Below are 17,213 nucleotides of genomic sequence, written 5' to 3'. Positions count from 1 at the left end.
TCTTGGGGCCCCAAGGGTTTCTTCTTTAAAAGTATGGGTCTTGTTGTATTGAAATAAATTATTGTTTCTATTCAAGATGTGCAGTATAAATGTAAGTGAGTCTCTGTGATGTGTTCCGTTGTGCAATAACAGTCTGGTTTGGCTATAGATAGTCATTAATAAAGACCACAGGCATTTATTACCAAAATTTGTTATTAATCAAAATTACCAATTTGGAGCACTACCTGGTGGTAAAGTAGTTCCTAACCTGATAGGGTTTGGATATTAGAACAACAATGGATGAAAGATTAAGTTCAGCACATTCACAGACAGTTTAACTTTAAAAATGTATAGAATAAACACAGCTTATTTCTAAAATACAAGTTTGTTAATAACAAGAATTCCACCCTTCAGTTTGATGAGCAAACTCACAAAGTTAGTAAAACTCAAATAAACTACATCAATCAATCAATCAATCAAACTTTATTTGTATAGCACATTTCAGCAGCAAGGCATTTTAAAGTGCTTTACATCAAATCAAACACAAAATACATACATAATACATACATACATACATACATACATACATACATACATACATACATACATACATACATACATACATACATACATACATACATACATACATACATACATACATACATACATACATACAAAATACATAAAACTAAGGAATAGGCACTTCCGAGCCAGTGTGTGTGGAGCTGTCTTTTCTGTCAGGACGGCGGAGGAAATACTGGTCTGTTGGCAAGATTAGACAGTGTGTTTGTTTGTTGTTTGTTTTTTAGAATCTATCATTATTTAGATCCCTTCTTCCAAAATGCAATAAAGCAGGATCAATGCTTATTTTTTGGGGGAGGGTACAGTCACGGGATACCTTTAGTTAGAATGAATATTTACTTTGGATCCAGGACTGCTTCAAAAATGAAATACCTAACTTTGCCCGTCAAATAAAAGCCTATGCGTGTAGAAAAAAATGATTATTTTCATTAGACTCACTTTTTTCATACAGTGATTGATTTGTCAATCACACATTGGAGTCGGAAAAAAAAACTATTGGTAATTTTGTCCAACTCCTGTAAAAATATCTGTGATACACTAAGGAAAAAGAAAGACTGCATGCAACACTTATGTAGGTCAGCTATATCCCAAAGTTTTGTGATAATTTCAACTCATCACACCTGACTTTTGGATGGATAATGGATAATACTGTGTTTGTGTAAATATAATTTTTCGTCCACATGGATTCCTGAGAACAAAACAGAAAGGAGGCAGCAGGGCTTCCTGGTAATGATACAGAGTGTGCCTTTTTTTGATGCCAACAGGCCATGTTTTTTGTGTGTCAAAACAAAACAAGACGGAGGTGCAGCCTGCAAAACATGATTTTAATGAAAACAGCCCTGTATTCACCAAAGCTGTGTTTTCACCACATGCGCTATTTCACTAGTATAGACAGCAGATCTGAAGGCTGTGGCACACCTAACCAGATAAGCTTTGATGTGAAACATCTCTCTTAAGGAGGATTTCTCCCACGCTCTCGCAGTATGATAAGTCCAACCTGGTCAAAAATAAAAGGGTATGCTGGTTAAAATTATCTGGAAGATTTATTGTAGCTTGTCATTGGCCACAAATTAAATGTGAAGCAGTGAATACAGAAAATGTAAAAGCTTCTTCAGAAACATTAGACATGTTCATATTAAAGCTCAAAATGTAACCAAAAGCAATGTACTTTCAAAAAAAATACATGAAATAATATTGATGCTAAAATCATTTCATTGTAACATTGGTGAATGTTACACCTATACATAGTACTGTATTTAAATGCATCTACATTTGAGCATTTAGCTGTTTCTTTCTATGGTGGAAACAATAAATCTTTAGAAATGATGAAATATTTTATCTTCTTATTGAGTTCCTGAAAAACAAGCAGACACACAAGTTTAAAAACGTCTCTGTTGCTGACTTTTCTTGGAGCTGTTTTCCTGTATGATGGAAAGTATCAGCATACTCAACTGATAAATCCCCAATCTGGACAGTTGCTGGTCTGATTTTTAAATATCATAAATTAAATATTCCACATGGATTGCAGTTGTTTAAAACTTTCTCAAGTTTTAAAACTTGAGAAAGTTTTAAACAACTGCACAGCAGTTAGGATAGTCAAGTCCATGATAAAATGTTGAAAGTGTTATAAAACTGGAATCCCAGTGATGTCGCTTGTTATGCAACAGGTTACATTACAAATACCTACTTTATTTTAAATATAACAGTTAACTAGTAAATAAAACATAAGTTAATATAATATAAAATAATATAATGTACTTTTTGTTAAATATGATTCCATTACCTGCTAACGTTGTTGCTCTCAGTATTTAGGCAATAATTTTGAACAAAATTAGATGTCACAGTGCTACATTGTGTTAAAAACACCGACCAGAACGTGTTACTCTTCAGGCATTGTAAGTCATGATGACCATGTGAAAAAGTGGGTAATGGAAAACCTGCTAATTTTGGGTCTAAAGGCTGTTTGGTAGCTACTGTAGCTCCTGCCCAAGGGAGAGATTTGTAAGAGTTTGTTGGTGTGAGGAGGTCAGGAAGGATAATATCCAGCCTACTTCTTCAAGCTTGAGATGTAAAAGTCCTAAAAACAAGGCACAGGTTGCCTAACTGACACTTTTGGCTGCCTCCCATTTAAAATGCCCACAAAACATAGAAGCTGAAATACCAGTCAAATAGTTTAAGGAAATAAAAGAAATGCTTTAACATGTCAGTCTGATTTCTTTTCAACCAACCCAAGAACACAGCAGTAATGAAAAAGGAAGAAATGCTTTCCCTCTTCCTGCGGTATTTGGAGTTTGCTTGGTGTTTTCAGTTTCATCCACAGCAGGCTTATCTGTTCTCATCTAAGCCACTGTAGCAAGTTATGAAATGTATTCATAAAGGCAGGTTAGAGGCCACGCTTCTAGAGATACTCCACCTTGATACCGGAAGCATAAGACAATTTCCTCACAAAGCTATAGGACAAAAAACAAGAAATAATGATATGGAAAATGGAATGTAGCACTGACTTTCTTAAAAACAGAGTTTTGTCAAGCTCACATAACCATTCAGGACAAGACTGGAAATGGTGGTGTGGCTGAAATAGATGACAATTTTAAGTCTAAAAAATCATGCACTTTAATTGAAGATAATTTCCAACAACAAAAAAAGGAATTTTAAACAGAGAAGTCTGTGTTCCCCCCCTGCCTAGTGTCAGATTTTCTCTCTCTGACAACCAACATGTGCTCAGCTGAGAACTCAGCAGAGGGCAAAGCTGTTTAATTGTTGTGACTATTATCAGGTACAGTGTGGGGGCAACGAAAGCAGATTTCTCTCACACTGCTTCAGCCTGACAATCTGTCAGTTGCAGTGAAGATGACAAGTAGCTCTTCGCAAACAAAAACGTCTAAATTTTGCCTCTTGACAGGAGTATTTCAGGATTCCCTGGTATTAACACAAGATTTTGAGCTGTTCCCAATTGGCATTTCAGCTTTTGAGAGCAGTGGGAAAAAAAATTGTGACAGCAGTTAATGCATCTCAGTATAATTCATATTCCAGTGAAAGATTGTGTTTTGAATATAAAAAGGAAACTATTTAAGCAGACTGCACGTGTATTCAGGTTCCATTTTGGTCTTTTAAAATTTAATATAAAACCATAGCTTCCGGGTCAAATTCTCAGATCAATCCACGATAGAAAAGCACATGATTTATTTGATTTTTCTTTAGAGAACTCCTGTATAGTGCAGTTATTTTGCATATTAATAATGCAAGTGATGGGTAAATGTTTGTTCCCAGTAGAATCTTGATAACTACATTCTTTTAGACCCAGGCTCTACGTTTGTCTCAAGCTGCAAATGTTACTGCTCTAAAAAAACAACTAACTTTGTTTGTATCTGTAATTCAGACATCTGACATCTCTTTGCGATCTGCTTCATGAACCAAATGGTAATCATCTGTTTCTATCAAGCAGCGCATGAAAAACATGGATGAGCAAACACATTTATCATTCCTTCTCAGCACATCAGTCAATTTTGGGAATTATTTTAAGTATTGGCAATGGGTCATGACACCACATTCTTGATATGTTTGGGCAGCACAGCGATGCTGCTGCTATGTTGATAAAGTGACCTGCAGTGTGCTTTCTAGTCTGTCAAAGAGAAACAGTTATACCCAGATGAGTGATTGTGAGTTTTAGGGCTACCTTCAAGGAAGTCATAACTAAAAATGAAAAAGGTCAAATTTTTTACTCTTATTTTTTATTGTGATTTTTATTAAATTGGTAAAAGAAATGTAGATTTGTAGAAAAATGTGTATATTCCTTAGCTTCATAGCTAAGTATTCATATAGTTAACTGTGAGTTAGCAATACACAATTCTAAAACTATCAATAAATTTCCTGAAAGATGGCCTCTCCATTGTCTGCCAGAAGGCGTCTTCAACTCCTGCTTTTTGAGCATCAATTTAGATTCAAGACAAAAAAAAATCTTGTAGTCATAATTATTATCATTTTCTCCTGGAAACGTCTACTAGCCTCTGTCACCAATCTTATTTTCTGTAAAACTGCCAAATGTGTTGATCGCTTCACTCTCGAGTAGGCAATTTTTTTTTTTTATGTATGCTGGTGGAAGTCCTTTATCTTTTGTGCTGCTCTTTATTCCCATAGAAATATGCCAAACCACTTCTAGATTAAAAAAGGAAGCCCAACGAAGAAGAATGGATCATTCTCAGCATGTTCTTGGTTAAGAGATAACACACGTCTCTTTAAAACTAAATTGTCACAAAATGCAAAGCTTTGTCAAACGGCTACACAACAAGAAGCCCCCTCAGTTTCTGCAGCTAATAAGCAGACATCTCTTTTAACACATTAACATGAAAGACGCTGATAGAAACATGGAGAAAATATATCCTTCTACAAGTTTGAATTTAAAAACACGGTTTCGTGAAGTCTCATTTTGCTTGCTGTGAGCTCTGGGCTTCAGCATAGTTTTTCTGTGACAGAGGAAAGAAAGCTCACAGTGCAAAACAGCTCTTTGCTCTAACACAGCAGGAGCTTTGTGTGTTGGCTGCAGCACCGCAAAGGCTGCATTATACCCAAGCACAAGTGGGTAAAATGGCAGTGTGCTCGCTTTATTCCGGCAGAGTTAAGCCTGCAGTGTTCTAGAGAAACCTGAATTAAATTTGCCTAGATTACAACCCCAATTAATGATTAACTCCATAAATACCATAAAATAAGGATCTAGGATCAGCAAAAAAGTACAAAATCTAATGTACTTTCATTTCAGAAAAGCAAACATCAGCACAAACCCAAATAAGGGAGTAATTATTCTCTTCACATAGTGTCTCGATTTAGTTTAGAAATTCGGGCCCAAACAGAGCGGACAGAGGGTGCAAACATAACAAGAAGTCAGTGAAGTTTTGCAGCGAATGATGTGGGTAAACAGAGCACCACTTCAGCATCCAGGCTTTGTCCTTAATTGCTATCAGCTGCTGCTGCCACTGAAGAGAGATTAAAGTTTCACTTTGGAGCTGTCAGGGTAAGTGGAGCAGCAAATAGCAGAGCTTCTTGAATAGAAAAGCAATTTCTGCATAATGACATAACAAAACAGATAGTCTCTGGTACAAAAATGAACAATAGTTGAACACAAGAAAGCAATGTGGCCAGGATTCAGATCTACAAATTATTAAATAAGAATTAATGTGTCTCATACATATTTTATCACTTTAAATATTTTCCTGGATTTTCAGTGGAAACATTATAACTTTTTGAAAAAGGTAATTTACAGATCAATGTTGTGAGTGCTGGAAACAAAACCATTATCAAAGAGAATGAAGGTTGGAGGAAAGAGTTTGATTGAAACCATCCTGCAAATTAAGGCAATCCATGATGTTATCTGTTTTGTATTGATACTTTGCTTTAATTGAAAAATGGTTTCTGTTACTAAGATAGTTCCTATACTTGACAGATTGGGGCCCCTTCTCGTCATCTTTCCTTTAATTTTGTTGAATTGCTTGCATCCCCGAGGCTCTCCCCTCAGGAAAGGTATGCACTGTTCATTTTTTTCAAAATGCATCCAGTTTTGTTTATAAATACATTTTCATTACAATTGTCATCATTAAAGGGAATGTGATATCTCTCTCTCTCTCTCTCTCTCTCTATATATATATATATATATATATATATATATATATATATATATATATATATATATATATATATATATATATATGTATAACCAGGCAGGAATCTGTCTTTGTCCTGTTTTGTCAAGAATATATTTAGCAATGGTTCTCAGATAATAGTAATCTGATTTATCTCAATATAAAAAATTGGTCTAAATTCATGATTACATCTAGGTTTTGTAATTTTCTTTTTCACCTCACTAAGACTAGTTGAGTGCCATTCTCTAATCTTGTATTATTCTCCTAACAAGGTGACATGGACATAGAAAGTTTTTCATCAATAGGCTTCAATAGATCAGAGGATGTTGTGGTACTCCATAATTTGAGCTAGCTGGAGCATACAGTGTAGCTGTTGAATTATATTTACCTGTGAATACAGCCTTAAAGAGATCCATATATAGTTTGCTCAGATTTGTAGTTGCTAAGTAATACAAGGAAGTGATTCCCAAATACAATCTGAACCATTCTAGCACAGTGAACCAATCTTAGTCACTTTTCCATTGACATTTAATGAATATGTCATGATCAACATTGTCAAATGCAACCGTGACATTTAGTAACACCATTACAGATTTTTCTCCACATCACTAATAAGATATTGCTAAAGGCATTTGGAAATTTTATCAGTTGTATTTCTGTTCTTTGGTTTGTTAATCTGACTGAAAACTACAGAAAAGATTGTTGAACTCCCCATTCATCAGTAGTTGCCTTCTTTGGTACAGTGTTAGTTATTAATGACCCTTTGCGCTTGCGTTTTTTAATATTTTGAAGAAGGGTATCCAAGCAGTTAGGTAACATTGTCCACTGACTTGTTGAGCCCCTGTAGACTGACGATAAAAACTCTGAGCATGTTTCAGACCTTATCATAACATTTCAGTCTTTCCGGGTCGACCTTTAATATTTTGACACTCGACTAAATTGAGAGGAAAATTTCATCCTGCTTTGTCTTTCACACAGACTGACATCAGCCTCTTGCAATCATGCATATCACGCTTGGGAATCAAAATCTTTTCACTGTCTACTTTAATGCTAATCAAGAGATGGTGACTCTTAAAAACTTAATTTGTGAACTGAGCTAATCTTGCTAGTTACAGGCCATTACACACACAGAGGGAGGCACTATGACTGTGTGTCCCCAAATCTTTATATACATGTGATATAGGGTTTCTTCTTATTTTTTGTTTCTAGGATAAGACTGTGCTGTGTCTTTAGTTTACTTCTGAAAAAAAAATCATGTTAATATATCTTAGAGCAAAGGCAGAAAACATTGCCAAAATTAGAGAAAAAAAAAATATTAGTACAATTTAGAATCGTTCTTAAAAGCAAAATTTGAACCCAAGTATCACCCAGAGAGCAGAAATGCTGACCTAAACATTGAAGGGTGTGTGGGTGTCTCTGTTTACATGGATGAGTACGTATCTTAGTTTCTTAAAGACTTTCCAAATATTGATTACTGTGCTGCACTTCGGCTTTGCATGGTCAGATGGGATCCAGAAGCTGTCATCACTTTGATTTTGTCCAGTATTGATGAGATAAATGACCTTTTCTTTTTACTGAGTAGAGCATTTAGTTTGACCTCAGATTCTATTAAAACTGCTGATGGAAATGAAGAGAACATTGCCCATACATTCCAACAAACTTTTTACTTCTCCAAAATGTTTTGGCCTGTGAGGGTTTCTGGAAAGATATTAGGGCAATGCTTGGTAAATGCTTATCATTTTCTCCATGGTTACCGGCTGAGTTAAATCTTTCAGCTGTAATAAAGTTAAAGTTTGTGAGCAAATGTTCTTCCTGTAAAGTCAGTCAATCAGTTTGAATCCCGGTCTGGGGTCTTTTCTGCTTGGAGTTTGCATGTTCTCCCTGTTCATGCATGGGTTCTCTCCAGGTACTCCCTGCTGTCTCCCACATTTCAAAATCAAACTAAATTGCTCTTAAGTGTGAGTGTGCATGATTTTTTTTGTCCTGTGTCTTTGTGATGCTCTGTAATGGGCTGGCTCCTACCTAGACGTACAAGGCTTCTCGCCCAACAGTACTTGTTCACGTTGTATCAATTATTCGTGATTTTTTTTTTTTTTTAAGGCTGTGGACATTTCTGTTGTTTATGGACCTTTGCTACCACACTTTTTCATTCCACTAAAATATTTAAAACAATAGACCATCAAAACAAAAGAAATCCATTAACACAATTCTATCTAGCACTTTCTGAAAGAGTCAGCTTCTTTGGCACCTGGCGTTTTGGCTTACTCTCCTATTTGAGAGTGTTAATCAATGTCTGCAGGATAACTTTAAAGACAGATTTTGACATGAGGAAGCCAGGGGTCTTCAAATCAAGTCCTTGAGGGCTGGTGTCCTCCAATATTTAGATGTGTCTCTGCTTCAACAAACCTGAGTTAAATAATCAAGTCATCAGCAGGATTCTGGAGAGCTTGACTCCCTACTGAGGAGATAATCCATCCATTTGATTCAGGTGCGCTGGACCAGGGATACATCTAAAAGTTGCAGGACACCGGTCCTCAAGATGTGGAGTAGAAAATCTAACACTTGTCAAAATCCTTTTGTTTTCTTTTTCAGTCGAATTATTGAAATGACTTTTCTAGACTGTTATTTCCATAGATCCACCTTTGTGTACTCCAGTTTCTTTGGTTAAGAGTAGGACTCTGGAGAGTGAAAGGGATCTTATGAGTCTATATTTCCTTGTGAATAGAAGGTAAATTGAGTTAAATTATCATACAATTTGTTTTTCATCTGCTATTATTTCATTGAACAGCAAAAAGTGGCATAGTGCTAAAATACAGATACATATCTGTGATTATTGTAGAAAAAAAATTTATGAAAAAAGATGTTTAAATGTCACTTTATGATCTTACCATAAAGTAGAAAGTCAGCTGTTTTATATGTACAATGTAATGAGAGACATATGACTGAATAATTTGTTAAAAACAAAATTAAAAAAGTTTGGAAAAAAACTACAAAGTCAAACTCATGCAATGAGAAATGAAAATGATTTTTTTGAACAGTTTTTTTTTTTACTAAAAATATAAAATCTTTACATGATGCTCAGTTTTATGAGATGGATTCCATATCCTGTATTTAATTGGTTTTCAGAAGGTTTTTATTTTATTGCATTTCCTACAGATGTTTCCAAATCTTTTCATTACCACACTTACTGGTATTACATGTAAGTGTGTTTTATATTTCAAATTGATCCAGTGTTTACCTGGAACACCTAAACCCCAAGTAGCTCTAACTGAAACAATACATCAGTCATATAGTAATTTATTTTTTGTTATTAGTTTTTGTTTTTCCTTCTATCTTACAGTTGTTTGTAAGCTGAGATGATCCATTCATAAAAACAAAACTGAAAATGTCTGGGTGATTTGTAATCATAGACGTAAAACGATAATGCTTTGTCCACAAGTGTAAACAGGCATTATTCCAGATCCTGCTGGATACCTACAGTGCTTCAACTTACTTTGAGCTGCTTATCATCGGTGCTAAACTTAGCAACCTCCATCTGTTACAGACCTTCTGACAAATTGTATGAGGAATCGACTCCCTGTTATCTGGGTCTCTGTCTCTGCTCTCTTTTCAGTGTGTACTAAGAATTGCACCTCCAGCAACCCTTAATTTAAGATGAGGTGAGTTGAGTCCATCATTGAGGAACCGAAGGGATTACTGGTGTTTTTATAGAACTGAAAGGAAATGAAAACTCAGCCTAGTGTAGGGCTGAGAGTTAGTGTCTTATTTACTGCCTAAAAACCCAGACTTATATCTTGATCTGTAATCAGTGTTCAAAGTGAGACAACAGGATGTGAATATCCGCTATCTGACCACAGAGGCTGTTACTCCAGCAGCACTTCTGTCAGCGCAGTGAGCCACAGTCAGTCTTAGCTCAGTCCTACAGATCCATCATTGAAAGCATCCTTACACCATCCATCACAGGCTGATATGGCTCTGCCTCCTGCTGCTTCAAGGGAAGCGTGTCATTCAAACCACAGAGGGGGTTATCAAGAGCTGACTGCACTGTATCACACACACGCATCTGCACACACACACAGAAACATCTGAACAGTAACAGAGTGGGAAAATGGTACAAATTTCTTTCAACTCCCAACAACGTAAAGAGTCACCCAACAGGTGGCCTAAAAATGAGACTTCTGTTATGGGCAAAAACGTTTTTTTTTGTTTTTTGTTTTTTGTTTTTTGTTTTTCAATTCACAACACTAGAAAACAACAGACTGTTACTATGGGGGTTAAACTACATTCATGTTTATGCCACCCCTGGTAAAAATGTGTAATACCTACTTCTAGAAATAGTGATTTTTTTTTTTTCTGGCATGAAGTAAAACAATTAAGTGAATGTCTTACAAGAGAATTGTTTATTTTACATTGGTAGAATGTCTAAACAGTTTTAATGTATTTATTACCTTTTTATTTTTACATCCAATAAAGCAATATTTTCATCATTGGGAATGCTGGTACCCATGATGAATGAGTTAAAGAACTATATAAAAAAATACTTTCCAGACTGCTCATATATTTGTGTCTCTTGCCAAAAATGAAAATCTAAATGGTAGTGAATATTAAAACTTATTTGAAATGTTGTAAATAGATTGCAGTAAGTATGTCTGGAGTAAAGTAGGTTTTAACAACAAAACTTGAAATCAAAATTACTAAGTCTGTGTAATTTCCATATAATTTTTTTGTCTTTTCCACAATGTGAATAATATTGTCATATTGTTCAGTTGTTTGTTTTTGAATTGACAGCTTACCTGATGGGTTTTGCATTTAACAGTTGAGTTTCCAATAGAAATTCAACATACCAAAATTTTAAATCCTGAAATGTTTTACTACATATGCTCTTGTGGGGAAACACAGTTTAACACTGGAAAGTGTGGTAACAAAGTACAGACACAGCAGAAAAAATAGTGATATTGATTTTGTCAAATATTTTCTTGTTGCAGCTTCTTAGATTTGAATAGTTTTCTGTGAACATGAGGAGATATACGTGCTATGAAATTGTCTCTCTTCCATTTGATTCATTAGAGTCCCAAATGTTTAAAAAAGACTCAGTGTCAGTGAGAAAAGGAAGAAAAAATTCATACCAGACAAACACTGCACTGGATTTGGGTGTTTTGGAGTTGTACTTTAGGGTTTGTTTGTTTGTGTCAATTAAATGTGTTCCTCCAATCAATTTCAACAAAAATCTAATGTATAAAGGCTGTCATGTTATTATAATCTATTATTTATACAATATACAGTATTTTCTACTATTCTGCATATTTTGACACTTTTGAAGCTTGTAGTTTGTAACTTTTATTAATATATATATATATATATATATATATATATATATATATATATATAAAAGTCAAGGCAATTCAAATACGTAAAAAGTAAACTCAAAATGAAGTTTTTCAAAAAAGTTCTGTTATTAATGGAGCACAAAATTTCGAACCTACATGCTGCTTTTACTGAGCCACTCAGTCAAAACCTTCATTTTGCTTTTCCTTCTGTCATTTAGTGTTGGATTTGTTGATTTGTTTTGTATCAATGTCCTGCTGCAAAATTAGTCAGTTCTTTCTCACAGGGCTATGTAAATTTGGATTGTTTCCCTTTAATCACAAACAACTACTTTTTCTTCTTTTTTTTTAAATGCTGTTTTTATGTAGTTCCTTTGACAAATATTTAAATTGGTTTGGTGTTCTGAAACACTCAACTGACAAAATGGATAAAAGAGGGAAATCGGGAAGGGGGAAAACACTTTTTCATGTCCTTAGTGAATTATGCAGTTTCTTTGCAGTGAAAGCAAAAATCAAACCAAAAAGAACATTTTCCTGCCAGAACACTCATTAATAATTGTAATGCATGTGCTGCTCCAGAACTCTGAAATTAGACAAACTAAAAGTGAAATATTAAACATCATCAATCCTAATTACAAATGTACTTTTCCTGCTGTAACAAGTCAAATCTCTGCTGAGAAAATAGGCTGTAAATTTGATTTGGCACGCTAATTTACTAGAGATGAATGATGGACACCAATTAGAAGGCTCCTCATCCAAACAACAAGTCAGCTTTCATAATGGCTTCTACTTGAATCTTATTTGTCAGGGTAAAAATTGAAGGGCTGACTCAGCGTCTTTTATGTTTCTTCAATCAAAGTAAATCCAACCTGACAGGGTACAAAACTGACACCAAACAGAAACTTCTGTGGCTTTTAACCCAACCAAACATGGTGGGGATTCCATGCTACACCATATGGCTAATCATCTTTTAACAACAATGATACAACCAAAAAGAAATCAATCTGGCCATTGGAGGTTAAAAAATAACCACAAGCACAAAAAGAACATTCAATCTTGGATGGCAGAAGTTTAGAAAGACAGGCGTACACCATACAGCAATAAAATGAAATACAATCTTTCTGCACACAGACAACATGAATGAGAAAACAATGTTATAAATATCCATCATAGATAGTGGTAATTCAGTGCTTAAGACAAAGCTTTATCCAATCCAGTGGCTCTTAAGTGTCCCCCCTTGACCTCCCTGAAACATTTAGGGGGTGAGGGGGACTGACTAAACCCCCAGACTTGAGTAAAACTGAGAAGTTCATATCCCCAGAAATGTCATCAAAATATATTTATCATCAATCAATCAAGGCTGTGTGCTTAAACAATACCAAGATGACCCCTCAGACTCCAACAAAATATCACTTAATAACTGTGGAGGAAAAATCTTCACAAGAAGAGATATATTCAATCAATACACAACCATCAAAAGCATTGCGCTCCTGAGGATGGAGTGACAGGGAAGAGGCAAGATGTTTGTTTTAAGTCTAAATGATTTTTTCTAAATTGAACAGACTGCAAAGCATCACAGTGTGTCACTTTCATTGACCCATAAAAACAGCTATTGCTAGTACCCTTTCAACACTTGCAGGTTAGACTCTGAGCTTATTTTTGTCTTTTTTATGCCTTTTAGAAGACCTTAACATCCCAAAGTTTTTTTTTTTTCAGCCTGACTTTACCATTCACTAAATGCAAACAATGGTGGAACAAGGGGTTTAAGAATTTGTGGAAAACTGTGAGATATTCTCTTAATATTGCGCAAGCTCATGTTTCTCTTTTATTGTCATAAACTTCACACACTTGACAAAAGTTAAGTGAATGCATTGGACTCACTTTATCCTCTTGACATGTTTTACATCTTGTAAAATCATAATTGTGCGCAGCACGCACTGTCACAGGTTAGTCATACTGAACTGATTTATTGTTTGTCTTTGTAAAATGAAGATGAAGACATGGATGGTTCTAAAGTTATAAATGATCCTGAAGCTTCATCATTCCCACCTCCAGGTTGGTCAATAACCTATTACTCTCCGCTCATAAAAATGCTGTTTTTGCACGGCTGCTTATAAATCACTGGTCTTTAATCCTATTTCTTGTGACTTTAGAAGTTTTGAAATTGTGCCTGCATGGTGTTTTTTGATGAAAAATCTATTTGACATCAGATGCCTGTGTTTTATAAAAATCAGTCTGCTGCCTTTTTGATCTGTATCACTTAACCTCAGGAAATACCAAGAAAGATGAGAGTGTTTGCACCCTGCAAGCCACTTCTCTTCAGTGAAAGATGTCTGAATTCCACCTATTGCATCTTTAAATGAACATGCAGAGTGAGTTACAGGTTTTTGTGCATATTTGCACTACTAAAGACAGATTTATGACTCTATTAACTGCTGTGAATGCATTCATTTTTCATTGTGTAGTATTACATATTATTACATACTTCACAGTAGTAGTTAGCTGTTACCAAGAAACAAACTGGTGCATATTCAAATCCCTGGGGAGACAAAAAACCATCAGCATATCATTTTAGGAGTTGAATCTTATTTGCCGTCAATGGGACACCAGAAATTAGTCATGTGTTAGATTCCTGTAAAAATTTTTTGCTTATGCAGAGATCTCTATTCAGTTTGCATGGATAAAACTGGTATATGTGAGCTTGAATTCAAACATCTCACCACATTTACTGAGACAAGACACTGTTTGACTAATGGATGTTCCTAGAGAACAAGAATGAGTGGTAAAATAATTCTCATAGCTTTGTAACTCTGCTTAGTTATCAAGAATGGATTTTCACTATGAGTTAATATTTTTCTTCTTTTGGTAACTTTGAGCCACTATTAACTAAAAACAATGAGCATTTTTTTTGACTGAATAGTGGAGCAAAATCAAACGTGCATGCCGAGCACTGTGAAGAAGACAATTTCTGGATTTCAGAGGGAGAGCTTAAAAGCATTTGCTATTTTGTCTTCACAGTCAGTTGAGAGCGTACTGATGCTTTTTGTAAACCACCCTTCATACTTGTCAGAATTGTCTTTAAAAAAATCCCTGTCACAAACGCATTACCAAGTGTATCCCAAATTAAACAGTTAAATCCCACAGTGCTTTCCAGTATTTTCATCAAGTGTGGTTGGTGCAGGTAAAGTCTTTATCCTTACAATGCTGGTTTCTTTATGTTTTATCTTTTATTCAATTCATTGGATGAGTAACTGTTAGCTGTTAATGGTGAACAAATTTGGATGGAGCAATAATAAAAATGCATTTGCGTGCTAGGTACTGATTTCAGCAGTGTGCAAAGTCATGGAAAATGAGATAAAAGAAGGAGATATATCCTGTTAGTGGTCCATTCAAACTTGTCTCATTTTCTTTATAGTTCTGTTTTAAAGTAAATGTCATGGTCAGCTTTGCAGTAAAAGAGAGAGTACTGCAAAATTTGACAATCATTAACTTCTACATGAGCAAAAGATAAAACTATGTTCTTAACTTTTTCCGTTAAGCTGTTGCTGGCAATACATTTTGTTCTTTATTTAGAAAATGTGTGGTGAGGGAGGAAGATGCTGGGTAGTCCTAACTGAGCTGTCAAACTAAAAGCTGATTATCTTCATTAGATGCCCAGATGACAGTTATCACCAGCCCAATTATCCATGTGACATATCTGCCATCCAAGCAGAGAACCTGTCTGGGAACAGTAGGAGAAATACCTCCCAAATTACAATTCATATCTGTGTTTAGTCCAGTCTCTAGCCAAAAGATCAGGCTTTCCTGTCGGCCTGGGATGAGCTGTGCAGTATTTTACCTGAACCTGCCCCCTGGTGCTTTCCGTTTGTTGATTAATGATTAAACACATCAATTATTGATGATCTTGGAATTCCTCAATTATTTAAATGAACCTGTAAGTTGAAAGCAGACCTGGGGTTAATGTGGGTGATATCGTGGTGATCTCTGACTGTGAAGATTAACTCTGCAAGCCTTCTCATTGGGTTTGAGGTGTCACCTTTAACTAAAAGAGAAATACATCATTAACAACTATGTGTTGCATTTCCTTTTGAACCTATTATAATTTTAACAGTATAATAATGTGTCGTTTTTTATTTAAACACCTATGGATTCTTCTTTCCAAACCCTTTGTATCAGGATCCATTGCCAGTGGTCAAGTTTCTATATTTCACAAAAGAGTGAACAAATTAAACACCATTTACCGGTGATGATAGCTGCTGCTTGAAAAAGCTGCAACTTCCATTGAATTTGGAATAGAGCACATTATAAAATTAAGACTTACTATTTTCAGCTGATTTCAATTTAATTCAATTCAACAAAAAATAATACACAGACCCAGCACATGCCAGGTAAGAGACACAGCGAACAGAAGAACATTGAAAACTAACACTGCAAATCACCCTAAACACACCATCTTCACTATGAAGCATGTTAGTGGCAGCATTATGATGCGAAACACACCATCTTCACTATGAAGCAGTGGCAGCATTATGACGCAAGCAGGTTTTTCTTCAGCAGGAACAGGGAAGAAGGTTAGAGTTGATAGGAAAAAGGAGCTTGATAAAGGGCAGTCTAGGAAGAAAACACGTTAGAAGCTGCAAGTTATTAAGGTGGAGTCTCACAAATAATTTACATTAAGGTATATTAATGCTTGACAGTGATGTAACCCATCCAATGTGAATATCCAATTTTTCAGATTCTGTTTTTTGCAGTTGCTTCAGGTTATTCTATATGTATTTGTAAGCTTTAAGGCATATTTGTGACCTGCAGGGGAAATTATAAACACATTTGCATCCAATGTGACTCTGTTTTTTGCTATATATAACCCTCATTAAAATAAAAAAATGTTTATAAGTCAATTGGGCTAAAGTAAAATTACATTCAAGCCACAGGCAAATCAGATTTGTTTAGTGTTGGTAGATAATATTCACACAGAGCACTAACTGGATTTCTGTGCAGACATTTACAATCTGTATTAGTTGTAGTAACAGTGAGACCATCAGCAACAAAAGACCTTTGTTGTTGGCTTGGCTTTGTGACAATAGGACTATCCAGCTGGGTTTGTGGAGCAGTTCCCTCATAAAGACACAAATGTTTTTGCTTTAAGCCTCTCAATCTGTTCTCTATCATAAAGACACAAATGTTTTTGCTTTAAGCCTCCCAATCTGTTCTCTATAGTTTTCTCTGGAGCTACAACAATATGTCAATAAATGACGTGCAAATTTGAGTTTTGTATATTAAAGCCATTGAGATGAGCATTTAGATGAGCAAACATCTAACAAGCAGTTAGATGTTTGCTCTCATTTCTTATAAGAAATGAGAAGAACAGAAACCTAGAGCAATGAGCTAAATAAAGGTGAAAGAGCATGCTTGCGCAAAAGGCCCTTAGGATTTTTTCCTCTGCATATACTGTGCAAAGTTCAACATATTTTGCCACATTTTGTCACAATACAACCACAAACCAGGCAAGGACAGTATTAAACAGAGAAGCCAGAGAAATCCACAATAACTCATGTTTGCAGTTTCCCACATGTCATGTAGGAAACGCAGCAAACGTGTGGAAAAATGACAGATGCATAAAATGTTGGATGTGTGGAGGAAAACTAATCTTACCAAGAAAAAAATCATCTTTACTATGAGATAGTGTGGTGGCAGC

General features: G+C 35.3%; 1 protein-coding gene across 2 annotated transcripts in view; it reads right to left on the bottom strand.

Annotated features, from left to right (window-relative positions):
• The window catches only part of LOC122833458 (metabotropic glutamate receptor 4-like), a 167,527-nt gene that overhangs the window by 71,909 nt on the left and 78,405 nt on the right, over positions 1-17,213 (bottom strand). The gene's annotated exons all lie outside the window — the stretch shown is intronic.

The sequence above is a fragment of the Gambusia affinis genome, linkage group LG07 (assembly GCF_019740435.1).
Source record: "Gambusia affinis linkage group LG07, SWU_Gaff_1.0, whole genome shotgun sequence".
NCBI lineage: Eukaryota > Metazoa > Chordata > Actinopteri > Cyprinodontiformes > Poeciliidae > Gambusia > Gambusia affinis.
This window is presented reverse-complemented; position numbering and strand designations above follow the sequence as displayed.